Here is a 14,111-nt window from a genome sequence, read left to right on the forward strand (position 1 = left end):
TACTATATTTAAACTTATAATTTGGTTCTACAACATTTTCCAAGTTCATCAACATTACATGTATTAAACTTTAAAGCAAATTAAAAAAAAAATCTTTAGAAAAATATCAATATTTTGGGTCAGTTTACAAAATAATCATAAATTAATTTTTTTTATAAAAAAATTATAAAAATTGGTAAAAGGTTGCATTATGATATGTTTTTTCGGTTTCAGCCAGTAACAAATTAATTTGAGACTATTTCTTAAACTGATCCAAAATATTAAGAATTTTCTGTAAAAATATTTATTATTATTTTTATTATTTTACTGAAAACGTAAATAAATATATTATTTTTTAAATTGGTTATTATTAATATTATTAAATAAATTCATATATAAATATATTTTAAATGCATACTTATACATATACAACGTATTTATAAGTAATCTGTTGTATCTGTAATTGTTTGCTAGTCGGATGACCCTTTATAAAATTTACCGTTTTAAAAAAACAAAGTAGTTGATGATGTATTAGTAACATCAGTTTTGGAAAAATGTTCATATTGCACTGATACGAAGATAATTATAAAAATTAATTTGACAAAACCAATAACATTACACTCATGTTCATGATCATATAAGCTTGTTAAAATTAAAAGGAATAGTCTCAACCGTATATAAAACAAAACAAAAAAAACATAATAACAAGTCTTCATGAATAGTGTGTGATTGGTAGACGTAAAAAATACGCAAGCGGCATTTGCATGAATTTGAATTAGAAATAATAAAATTTTGGCATAAATATCATATGTATGTGGAGTCTTTATATATAAATACCATATGATCATTTAAATGTGAGATGTATTCAAATTCCTTAAAGACCATATTGAAGCAGTATGATTGCTTACTACCCTATACACGATGCTTTGACTTTGTATAAAAAAACATGCATAATATACTTTTATATTTTGTAAATTTGTTACCTTGAAGATGTTAAGGAAGATAGTTAAGATGATGGTCATGATCATCATCATTCCATTGACTTTGATTCTAGAAAGATACAAGTATTAGTGTTGCAAATACTAATCGGCTGTATGTTATATAGGTTTCATTTGGTAGTAACTTAAATGAAAGAGTCTTTTGAGTTGTAATAGTTAATATCTAATTTCAATAAACTAATTAAAATAAAAGAGTTATCTTAAGCTACATTCATTTATTTGACTTCTATTATAAGGGTTATAAAGATATAGATGTGAATATAAATATAGGTTAGAAAAATATTCGGACATTACACAAAATAAAATTATGTAATTAAATATTTGGCAAATACATGTTATTAAAAATAATATGTTATTAACATTCTATGAAATCATAATTAGTATACTACGATACATAAAATTGCAATTATTTTGAACGATGTTATAATCATATAATTCTATAGTTTCTACTCGTGGCTTGTTTCTAAGATAACGTAATATAATTTATAATTTTATGCTACTTTTAACTATTATTGTTAATTGATTTAACCACATATTGAAAAAAATCAGTTTTTATAAAAACATTTTTTGAATATCTTTAGTTACTTTGACATTTTAATTTAGGTTTTACATTAAATACATTTAAATCTTTTTAATTATTACGAAAAAAATAGTTGAATATATTTTAATTTTATTTTGTATGTTCACTTAGATTTTGCATTTATCATATTTAAATTAATAAATTATATTGATAATTCAAAATTTTAATTTAGATTTTGCATTTAATACAATTAATATGATAATATTTTACATTTAATAAATTAAATGAGGTTGAAAGTTAAATATAATGAAAGTAAAATGACATCAATTATAATATACAAGACAAATGTCTATGCGTTACACATGTTAAAATCATGTAGTTAAAATGTTAACAAATATATGTTGTTGAAAGTGATTTTGTTATTGAAATTAACTAAAATAATAAGTCTTACATTAAGTTGATATATATAATTACATGTAATCTAAATAATAGAACAAGATAAACATGAAGCATATTACTCAATAAAAGCTATGTGTGGCTTGTGCATGAATAAACTTAAATATAATTTCAATTTAATGTTACTTTTAACTATACAATAAAAACCGAGTATTTGTGATGCCGTGTGGTTTTGTGTTATATACCAAACTGAAAAAATTATATCGCACCATTTGTAAAAACAAAATAGTAAATATTGACTAAAAAGAAACCAAGTGTAATTTCACTTTCAACCTAAGTCCCTTAAAGGGCCTACCCTGAATGTGTGTAGGGTGTGCGACTGCACATGAACCTGAAAAAATTGGGGCTCATTTTCACAATAATTATTTAAATATAAAGAATATATATTTAGTTTAGTTCATAAAAGTTAGCGAGATGAATTGGCAAAGGTGTTTCTTTTTGCTAATTAATCCAAGTTCGAATCTCGGTTTTTTAACTTGTACTCTCTACTATATACTAACTATTGCTAAAATATAAGAAAAAACATCATTTATGAGGCCTTTTTTCTATATTTGCACAATGGTGGGTCCGACCTGGTCCCGAACATAGACGTAGATTTAGTTTCAATATGAAAAAATTGCAAAAATGGTCCCTATGGTATGCATTTTTTTGGGTTTTGGTCCAAACCCCGACTTTTTTGGACTGGTGGTCCTTTAGTTTGCTTATGGTTTTGGTCCCTTAGAAAAATGAAAAGACTAAAATACCCTTGATATGTTTATTTTTCATTTTTCTTTCACTTTTCAAAAATTTAATAATTTTTTTATCTATTTTAATAAATAAAAAATAAAAGATGACCCACCTCGCTCTGTGTGTGTGTGTGTGCGCAGTAGATGCAACAATAAAATTAACTTCACCCACCTCCATTGTTGTCTTCTTCACCTTACCTACAATTCTTTTTTGTCTTAATCAACCTATACACATATATCATATTTAAAAGCTCCACTTCTCATAAGCTCAAATAAAGACACATATTCAACTATCTTAATTTCTTCCCCAATCCAGATCTTATCAGATGAGATGAACTAACGAAATTCCTTATGGGGTTCTTCGCAAAACCCATAAGCCAATCACAAATCCAACCTAATTGTTATTTCTTCTAATTCTTCCTCTACACAATCGACCCAATGAAATCGATATCCACCAAAAAAATATGAACAATCGATCGAAGGAAAACAATGAGTTCATGGATCGAGCTGAGAACGCGTTGCAGTTGGCCATGTCAAGGATCGAGGACAAGTTTTATCTGTTTAGTTTCAAGTTGTTCCTCTTAACGCAGATCGGTTTTATGGGTCTGTCCATTCAGTTTCACATTCTTTTACTTAAATGAGGGAGAAATAAAAAAAATAGAGAATTTCAGAGATAATGAACAAGAAGGGAGCAGCTATCATCACGAGAAAGTTGACAAGGTATACAATAATGTTCGCCCTTGATGTCCTGGATGAGTGCTTGTTGATTCTCATTGTGGAAAGGCATAACATCGAAGAGGTAGAGAGAATTGAATAGATGATTTTGGATGAAAAAAACCAAGAAATGGATCTTACCGATCAAAGTTGAAGTCAGGGTAAAATAATGTGATTTTGTTGAAATCTGATTCCAATTTAGGATATAAATGGATGATATGGAGGACGATTCCAGAAGAGAATATGACGAAGGGAAAGATGATGTAGAGTCCCTCTTTGAATTTGAATGTCAGAGAATGTTATGCTCTTGTAATTCTGATTTCTATGCCATTATAGTGGCAGCACCACCATATTTGTTTTTGGAAAGATAAATATGTATCTGGGAGAAAGAGGATGGAGGAGATGAGAGGAATTTGTGTTTTCTGGGTTTTAAGGTTCTTGAAAACATTGATAAACATATAGTTAAAGATTGATTTTTTTTTTCAAAATTGGATTTAATTCGTTTGAGTTTTCTGTTGTACCTTTCAAATTTCATTCACTGACTGGATGTGACATCCCCAATTTCACGGCCAGAAAAGACCGATTTAATTTATGTTTTTAAAATAAAATCAGAGTAATCATTTGATTAAAAGAGTTGCGGAATTTGTTCCCAAAACAAAATATGATAAAAATTTATCAATGCATTTCTTAAAAAAATGTATTTTCATTATATAACAAAATCTCGGGATGTCATGTTCCGATACAGACCAAAAGCATAAACGGCACATTATAAGCCTTACAACAGTTATTTACAACTACTGGCTTATAATCCAAAATATCTTGTTAAGTCATCCAACTTACGCTCTGGTGCCACTACCTGTAATACAAAGAAAAACTGAGTGGGTCGGGCTTGGGAGCCTGGTGAGCATATAGGGATTTCAACCCACAATAAATAATTATATTAATTTCATGAATCAACAATAACCCTGATTACCCGTTCCGGTTATCCTCACTTTATGTCCCTAAACATCTATAAAAAGGGACCTAGCTTAAGGATCATCATCAGGTTAACAACACTGCTTAAGGGATACTTCTATAGTTTCTTAAGGTTCCACCCTAAGAATCCTCTATCATTCACTCATTCATTCCAAAGGATTGTCCTAAGGTATAGGCACAAAGTCCATCGTTGCCAATAGCACAGCTGCCAACGTTCTCTATTAGGCACAGCTGTCAATATTATCCTTTAGGCGCAGCTGCCAGGATTGTGTTGTTCTCAACCAGGCGCAGCTGCCAATATCATCTATTAGGCGCAGCTGCCAGGATTATGACGTTCTCTATTAGGCGCAACTGCCGATATTATCCTTTAGGCGCAGCTGCCAGGATTATGTTGTATCTATTAGGCACAGCTGCAAAAACTATCCATTAGGCGCAGCTGTCAGGATATTTAGATTACAACTGGTGAACACTTAAATCAAAAACACCTAAGGGTTATAGCGCAGCTGCCAATATTCATCTATATCATCTTTCATTCCTCATTATTTATCTACTCATGTTCTACCCAACATATTCGTAGATATAAAATACATATACAGTTTAAATCATTTAAAACATGTATAAAATATTTATTCAACATCCATCTCAAATAAACAAACAATATATATATATATATATATATATATATATATATATATATATATATATATATATATATACATAGCACGTATTTTATATAAAATACTTCATATCTATGTGTAAGATGAAATTGACTATACACTCACTTAATAAGACGACGATTGGACAACGCTTCGTCCCTTAAAACAATATTCTTCGATGAAACCGGGATGTTTTCTCCAAAAATCGGGCTTCTCGCGGACAGAGTTTCGGCTCGAAAACTCTTTTTCTCGAGATCTTCGGGGCTTCGGGACTTGCTTCGGGTATCGGGATGATACCGGGACTTCGGGGGGTTTAAAAGTAGGCTTAAAGATGAGAGAAGTAGGAGAGAGGTTTAGAAATTAGCAACCAAATCGGCTGGCTTCGGTTTCTATATATAGGGCTGAAATTCGACATTCACGTCATGAACCAGGCTTGTTCACGTCGTGAACTTGGTCATGATCAGTTCGTAGACTCGACGTCTGACTCCTAGCCCTGGAAGGTGTCAATCACTGAGTTCACGTCGTGAGGTCTGATAGATGTTGAAGTTTGTGCCCCGAACTTCCGAAATTCATATCTTTCGCATAAGAGCTCCGTTTTCGATGTTCTTTATATCCACGCGTAGGTGAGATTATGCTCTACGACTTTCGTTTAGACTCCGTCGGCTAATTTTGACTTTATTTTTATTATTATATTTTTAGTAGGCCGGGACAGGAAAAGTCCGTTATAAATTCATAACTTCTTCATCCGACGTCCGTTTTCGTCTGTCTTTTTACCGTTGCACTACTATTAACGAGATCTTCGATTCTCGTTTAGATTGTCTCGGCTAGAAATCACTCGATCTCATATTCGAACTTTGGGCTGCATACTGCTAAGTCGAAACTTCGAAAAATCATAACTTCCTCATACGAAGTCAGATTTAGACGTTCTTTTCATGCATGCTCTCGGTTTAACGTATTCTACGACTTTTGTTTAGATCGCTAAGGCTAAAAATCACTCTATCGTAAATTCACTATTTACGTCACGCAGTGTCGTACCGGTTCTGTCGCGAAACTTCGACAGGTCATAACTTCTTCGTTATAACTCGGATTTCGACATTCTTTATATATCCGAAATCCTTGGCACGACCACTACAACTTTCTTCATAGATATTGGGTTTATCTAATATTTTATTTTAACGTTTATATTTATCCTTAATTCATTTAAGTCACAAAATTAAGCATAAAACACATAATACTCAAATAAAACATTTTTATTATTTCAAAACGAGTTACAAAGGTTAACCTAGACTATTACATCTGTTAGGAATTGAGACAGGGTACACGCAGCGGAAACACTATCACACACTCACAAACGAAACGAGAAAATAAAGCAATAAAGAACATAAAGATTTTACGTGGTTCGGATTCGGTGTAAATCCTACGTCCACGGGCGCAACTAGATTTTATATTAACTCACTATAAGATTACAAATGGTAATATCACTCAGCACTTTTGTTGTTCTACGCTACATCGCTCTTCTTACAATTCATATATATATATATATATATATATATATATATATATATATATATATATATATATATATATATATATATATATATATATATATATATATATATATATATATATATATATAGGAGAGAGCCGTAAGCCTTTTTTCTTTTGTTTACACAAATTGCCGCTATATTTGACTAGAATATATATATGCCGCAAAGTTTGAAAAAAAGAATGCGTTGATTTCTTTAGCCGTCCAAAATAGAGCTGCCGTCCACTTCAATATTATTAAACAATTGATAGTGCGTCCAATTCAATATTCAATTGTTTTAATTTACAAGTTTTATTTATGGCCCTTGAACTCTTAGGAACTTGTCAATTTATTCAAGACTCCATAAATCTTAACAATCTCCCACTTGGAGGCTTGAACAACTTTAGCTTTTCTCCGCCATTCAACTCTCAATTACTCCAGTAATCTTAAAAACAACCAAGTCCTTTTAGGCTTCCAGTTCCAAAGAACAAGCTAAAACTTAGTCTGATTTCTCTAGTTGCAGCCGCCCCTCATTATTAATTACTAGAAGGGCCAGTTGAAGCTCCCACTAGCTCCAACTCAGCCGTGGCTAATCCCGCCACCAACTCATCCTCTGTCTCAACCGGTTTGGACACTCCACCAGATCCAGAGATACACCGAGGACCACTAACACTCTCCCAACTTTGCAAACATTCAACAGGAGAGAATTTTTCAGTCTTAGTCTTCAAAACCCAACGGCTCTTTGTAACTGTACCGAAACACGTCCCGTGCTCCCACTGTCACAGAATCCCCTGAATGGTTTAGACTTTCGAACTCGTTCAGCTAACATCTCTTTGGCTCCAGAATTCATGTTTGCAAAATGAACTCTCTTAGCCGTAGATTTAGCGAACCAGATTTTGTCTTGTTTAACAGGGACGGTCATACTTCCCTCAGCAGGTACCTCAACCATATACAATGACCCACGCTTCAAACCTTGAGCAATCACCGAATTACCATTGACCACCATCCATTTACCACCACCAAACCTTACTTCCAGTCCTTGTTTATCCAGCTGACCAACAGAAATCAATTTCTTTTTCAGCTCCGGAATCACCTTGACATTTTTCAGGTTCCATGTAGTTCCCAATGAAGTAACCAGATCAATATCTCCCATGCCCGTTACTTGAAGCATCTCATCATTTGCTAACCGTACCTTTCCAAAATCTCTTTCTTTTAGATTCACCATCGTTTCCCCGTTGTCCATGGCGTGAAACGAAGCCCCTGAATCCATGACCCAAGAGTCTACAGAACTTTCCATACTGAGTAACAATGCATCATCCTCAGACACACTCTCAGCACCGGCAATGTTTAATTCTTTCTTTGGACATTGACTCTTAACATGTCCCACCTCCTGGCAGTTCCAGCACTTCACATTCTTCCTAGTTCTAGATGAACTTCTTCCCCGACTCCCACTGCTTCCACTATTCTTGCTATTCCCTCTCCCTCTTCCGATATTTAATAACTCAGAAGAAGAAGATCCACCTTGATTCTTGCGTCTGACATCTTCGCCAAGAACCAAATCTCTAACCCCTTCAAAAGTCATACCACTGGTCCCTACGGAACTCATAACAGCATTAACTGTTCCGGACCAGCTATCAGGTAGAGAAGCTAGTAGCAGTGATGCTTGAGTCTCGTTATCAAATTTAATTCCCACAGATGATAATCTGGACAGAATTGAATTTAGATTGTTAATGTGAACCGTAACTGAGCCTTCCTCATTCATCCTTGTAGTGAACAACTCCCTCATCAAGAACACCTTGTTAGCCGCCGATGGTTTCTCATACATATTTGACAGAGCCTCCATCATACCACGCGCCGTGGTTTCATTCATGATGTTGAAAGCAACGCTCTTCGTCAACTACAATGTAATAACCGCCTTGGCTTTCTTGTCCTTTGAGTTCCACGCATCTTCAGCAGCTTTTTCCATTTTCTCCGGTTTGTCTCCGAGTACCACGTCCAAGTCTTTCTGACATAGCAATGCTTCTAATTGCATTTTCCACCAGCTAAAATCAGAACCATTGAACCTTTCGATTATAATCTTGTCTTCAGCCATTACGACAAACAAGATACAAATCAGGTACACTCGTGCGTGAAAAAAAAAACGATCGTACCCTCCAAACCTCGCTAACCTGGCTCTGATACCAGTTGTTAGGAATTGAGACAGGGTACACGCAGCGGAAACACTATCACACACTCACAAACGAAACGAGAAAATAAAGCAATAAAGAACATAAAGATTTTACGTGGTTCGGATTCGGTGTAAATCCTACGTCCACGGGCGCAACTAGATTTTATATTAACTCACTATAAGATTACAAATGGTAATATCACTCAGCACTTTTGTTGTTATACGCTACATCGCTCTTCTTACAATTCATATATATATATATATATATATATATATATATATATATATATATATATATATATATATATATATATATATATATATATATATATATATAGGAGAGAGCCGTAAGCCTTTTTCTTTTGTTTACACAAATTGCCGCTATATTTGACTAGAATATATATATGCCGCAAAGTTTGAAAAAAAGAATGCGTTGATTTCTTTAGCCGTCCAAAATAGAGCTGCCGTCCACTTCAATATTATTAAACAATTGATAGTGCGTCCAATTCAATATTCAATTGTTTTAATTTACAAGTTTCATTTATGGCCCTTGAACTCTTAGGAACTTGTCAATTTATTCAAGACTCCATAAATCTTAACAACATCATCATTGATGCCTAGCCTAGAAACACGGGCGTTACACTAGATTTGTTTATAGTTAGGTTTAATTTCATTAGAGGAAATGTAACAAGTTGACAGGTGAAAATATGGGTTTCTGAGTTTAATTTCATTTTGTGTTCATGATCATCTTCAACCTCTATCTTAGTCAATATCCAAATCTCCAGCTTCGATTTTTCTTCGAATATTTCAAATTTTTATGGCTTCGATTAAGACTAGATCACCATTTGTTTTGGTTATCTGAATTTTATATTGATTTGGTTAATGTGTTTGGAGCTTGATTTAAATTTGATAAATGAATTTGAATCTTCATGTGTTCATCCTTTTTCTATCTCATTGTTTTGAAGGATGGTATCGAACATGGAGAGAGAGAGAGAGAGAGAGAGAGAGAGAGAGAGAGAGAGAGAGAGAGAGAGAGAGAGAGAGAGAGAGAGAGAGAGAGAGAGAGAGAGAGAGAGAGAGAGAGAGAGAGAGAGATGTGGGCCATCTTTTATTTTTTAATTATTAAAATAGATAAAACTTAAATTTTTGAACAATGAAAGAAAAATGAAAAATAAATACATCAAGGAAATTTTAGGCTTTACTGTTTTTCGAGGGACCAAGACCACGAACAAACAAGCTAAAAAGGACCAACAATCCAAAAAAAATCGGGGTTTGAACCAAAACCCATGGAAATACTATTTTAAGTCTTCTCGAATATGTTTTATTTATAACATTGAAATTTTCCAACATTTTAGCCAATACATTGTCATAAAACCGCTTTATATTTGTGTTTCAATTATTATAAACCCAAAAAATTTGACTATAATACATTGATTTTGTGGTTTTAAAACCGCCCTAATGTAAAAACCTCACCATATCTATTGTAATTTATAAACAAACCAAATTGTAGTTAAAACGACAAACCACATCAACCAATAGGTATATTTCCCCACAAAAATATTATTTTATGTTTTCTAAGATATGTTTTATCTATAATATTAAAATTTTCTAGCATTTTAGCCACTATCCTGCCATAAACCATTTTACATTTGTGTTTGACTTATTATAAGCTCAATAAAATATGACTATAACATAATGATTTTGTGGTTTTAAAAATGCCCTAATGTAAAAACCTCATCATACTTATTGTGGTTTATAACACAAACTGAAACCATACAGAAATCGAACCGCAGTTAAAACGACAAACTACACCAAAAAAAACCTGAACATTGTGGTTTTAACAATGGAAAAACCAATAGTTTTTTTATATGATTTTCTACAAAAGATCACACCAAACCATACTATTCTTTGTGTTCTAACAAGAAAATTAGCATATTTCATGCGTAGATTTCTTGGTGAAAAGATATGGAGAAAGTTTCGTTTAAGATTGTCATCTTGGCTATGCTTTTGCTTATTCCGTGCGGTGAGTGATTTTATCTTTTATGATTCCATAAGTTATAATATATATATATATATATATATATATATATATATATATATATATATATATATATGTGTGTGTGTGTGTGTGTGTGTGTTCAAATAAAGACACTAAAAAAATGAAAACGTGAAGACACAATTTTTATTTTATCCTTTTGCTATTAATTTTGTATATTTATACTATTAAGAAATAAAAATGTATAAAAGAATAATAACATAAAAGTATTGTCTTCATTTTATTTAATGTCTTCATTTGAATATATATATATATATATATATATATATATATATATATATATATATACACACGAGTTATTGTGACAACTTAAAGATTTGTGAGAAGTTGAGAAATCCTAATCTGCTTATTATTTTTCAAAATCAAGACCACCAATTTTCTCCAAATGATGCGTCTAAGACATATCTAAGTTAAAAAAAAGATTTGAAGAATTATTTTTTTATTTTTTTAAAAATATAAATGCATCCATAATCCACATATGAGCTGCGGATGCATGATTATCCGTAGTAAAACTAATAATCATTAGTTATATGGACTGCGTCCATAGTCCATATAACTATTGATTATCAATATTACTACGGATAATCATACATCCGCAATCGATATAACTATTGGTTATCAATATTACTATGGATAATCATTTGTCTGCAATGCATATAACTATTGATTGTACATACATGCGCATTTTAAAAAACAAAAGTTCGTCAAATCATTTTTTGGACCATAGATCTGTTTTAGTCACTCGTCTAGGAGTCCAATGTGTTTTTTGTTTTGAAAAATGATAAACGGATTAGCAGTTCTCGAGTTCTTGCAAATCTTTAAGTTCTTAAAAGAACTTACATCTCTCTCTCTCTCTCTCTCTATATATATATATATATATATATATATATATATATATGCACACACACACACACACTAGATGTGTGACCACACAAAGCGGCGACGATAAATTGTTTTTTTTAGCTAATAATTTCTTACGCTGAAATAATTATTAGATTTTATTATTAATTAGTGTTATGCAATAAAAAATTACCACTTTTAAATAACATATTTATGCTTATATCTTATATTATATTGCATGTTTATACTATTGAGACAAATTAATTTATATTGGTGTTTACTTTAAGAAATATAAATTAATTTATATACATTAATTTAATATTTTAATATTTTTATTTTTGCTCTAAATTGAATTTTTTAATAACCTTTCTTTTATATATATATATATATATATATATATATATATATATATATATATAAACCATAAAAATGATTATTTACAATTTAAAAATGATCACTTTTCTTAAATTTATTTATTATTTTAAACTTTCCAAAATTAATAACTTTTAATTTAGAAATCAAAATTGATGTATTTAAAAAAATTATGTTACATTATTCACAATTTAAAAAAATCGTAGTTTTAATTTTGTAACATACTATTTTTTTTCTTTAAGATATATCGATATTAATATATGATTGTTACAATCCGGACATTCAAATAATTTATCAATTCTAACGGTTTCTATTGTTTTTGTGGTTCATATTTGAATTGTTCATTAAACTTAACCAATTTGAAAATGTTTGTGACCAAGTGATAATTTGATGGTCCATTGTCAAAAGTATCAATGTTAAAATATAAATAATAAAATTTTATGTATACAACAGCCTAGTTTATGTTAGACCATCTCTAATGAATACAACTTTATAAGAGTTCTATAAATTGTCTCGTCACCATTTCGGTCATACTACTTCCCCTTTCATTTTCTCAAATGCATATAACCTTACGAACCACATACTACTCCACCTCAACACCCCAATGGATATATTATTAAAAAAAGGGCCCCACTTTTCATCCATACAACCATTGTACGGGGATACAACTTCAAACCCGAAACAGGTATATACAACTTTCATACCACTCCACCTCAACCTCATACAACTTATATACAACCTTCATTGTAGATGGCTCTTAGCATTACTAATCGGTTTAAAGGATAGTTTCCATAGAAATAGACAAAAATTAAACAAGTATAAAAATCAGTGACCAAAGTGCATATTTTAAATAGATTAATGATTAAAAGTATGATAACTTATTATATTTTTTGTTTTCTTATCCTAGAATCAAAATTGGGAGTTGTTGAAGGGAGATCGGTTACAAATGGTTTTCATGATGTGATTTTGAAAGCATGTAAGGACAAATCTGAATGTAAATGCACTTGGTTCTGGCAAACACCAAAATGTAAAGATGGATCATGTAAATGTAGATGAAAGAATCTTTAATGGTTTTCTTGGAGATTGGAAGACAACAAATGAAGAAAATAAATTTTATGATGTTCGTAAACGTTTATTTATAATGATAGAAGATAATGTTTTATGAATATTTATGTTTTTTTAGATTTTAAATGAATTACAAAGATATTTTTATGAACAATCAACCAAATTTATTATAAACAACTAGTCACATGCTAGCCAACAAAAAAAAGTTATGATGCCATCATTCTCCTTTTTCCTGCCATATGCGTCACCTCCTTTTTACCACATTTATTCTAATCCTTTGTCAAACACAAGGAATGTTTTGCCACAATTATTTGTTCAAATTGTTATTATTAGTAAATAATACAAGTATGTTACTGTTATAGACCTCACGCCACAAATGCATAATAGAAATGAAATCTTGCTTATACACAACCAATGACTAACCTCAAATATTTCAAGATTTAATAAAGTCCTTTGTATAAATTTAACATACAAAGAACTATCTTAGTTAATGAACTGTATAATAAGACATCAAAAAATATTGAGTCGGTGTCCTTCTGGTTTTCATTCATGTAATCAAAAGAGTGAAAAGAGCATAAAAGTTATAACAAAAATAACATGTATAAAGCATAGACATCCAATAGAAGAAAAAGAAAACAAACATGATTTAAGCTTTTCAAATGATCCAACAGGGGAAACAAAAAACAAACATGATTCTAATTTCACCAACATATAAAGACAACTCATTGTTTCATTTGGGTTTTAATCAAACACTGGGATTACTTGTTTGTGACAATCGTCAAACTTAGTCGCACGGCGATCATAACGCATTGAGCGTCCATGTAGTAGGACTAATGTATAATATTCCACCATATTTGATGTAAATACAATAATATACTATGGAATACATCAAGAATATTCTTCTATATCAAACCTTAATTGATTAAGGTAATCTTTATCTTATTACGTTCAATAACAAAGTACTTGATATATATAGGAAACATATTTGCAAACTAACCCCTTAACTATAAACTATTGTTAAACATTGGTTTAATATGCCCCCACAAGCTAAGGGCGGGACATG

At 31.2% G+C, this 14,111-nt stretch overlaps 1 long non-coding RNA gene across 1 annotated transcript in view; it reads left to right on the forward strand.

Annotated features, from left to right (window-relative positions):
- Positions 1 to 13,129, forward strand: part of LOC145125871 (uncharacterized) — a 17,890-nt gene extending 4,761 nt beyond the window's left edge. The window contains exons 2-3 of the long non-coding RNA XR_013716205.1: positions 10,663 to 10,738; positions 12,891 to 13,129. This is a non-coding gene — a long non-coding RNA (uncharacterized LOC145125871). The remainder of the gene's footprint in view (positions 1 to 10,662; positions 10,739 to 12,890) is intronic.
- Positions 13,130 to 14,111: the final 982 nt, after the last annotated feature.

Source organism: Lactuca virosa, chromosome 7 (assembly GCF_052849685.1).
Source record: "Lactuca virosa cultivar CGN04683 chromosome 7, Lactuca_virosa_CGN04683_v6, whole genome shotgun sequence".
In the NCBI taxonomy this organism is placed as follows: domain Eukaryota; kingdom Viridiplantae; phylum Streptophyta; class Magnoliopsida; order Asterales; family Asteraceae; genus Lactuca; species Lactuca virosa.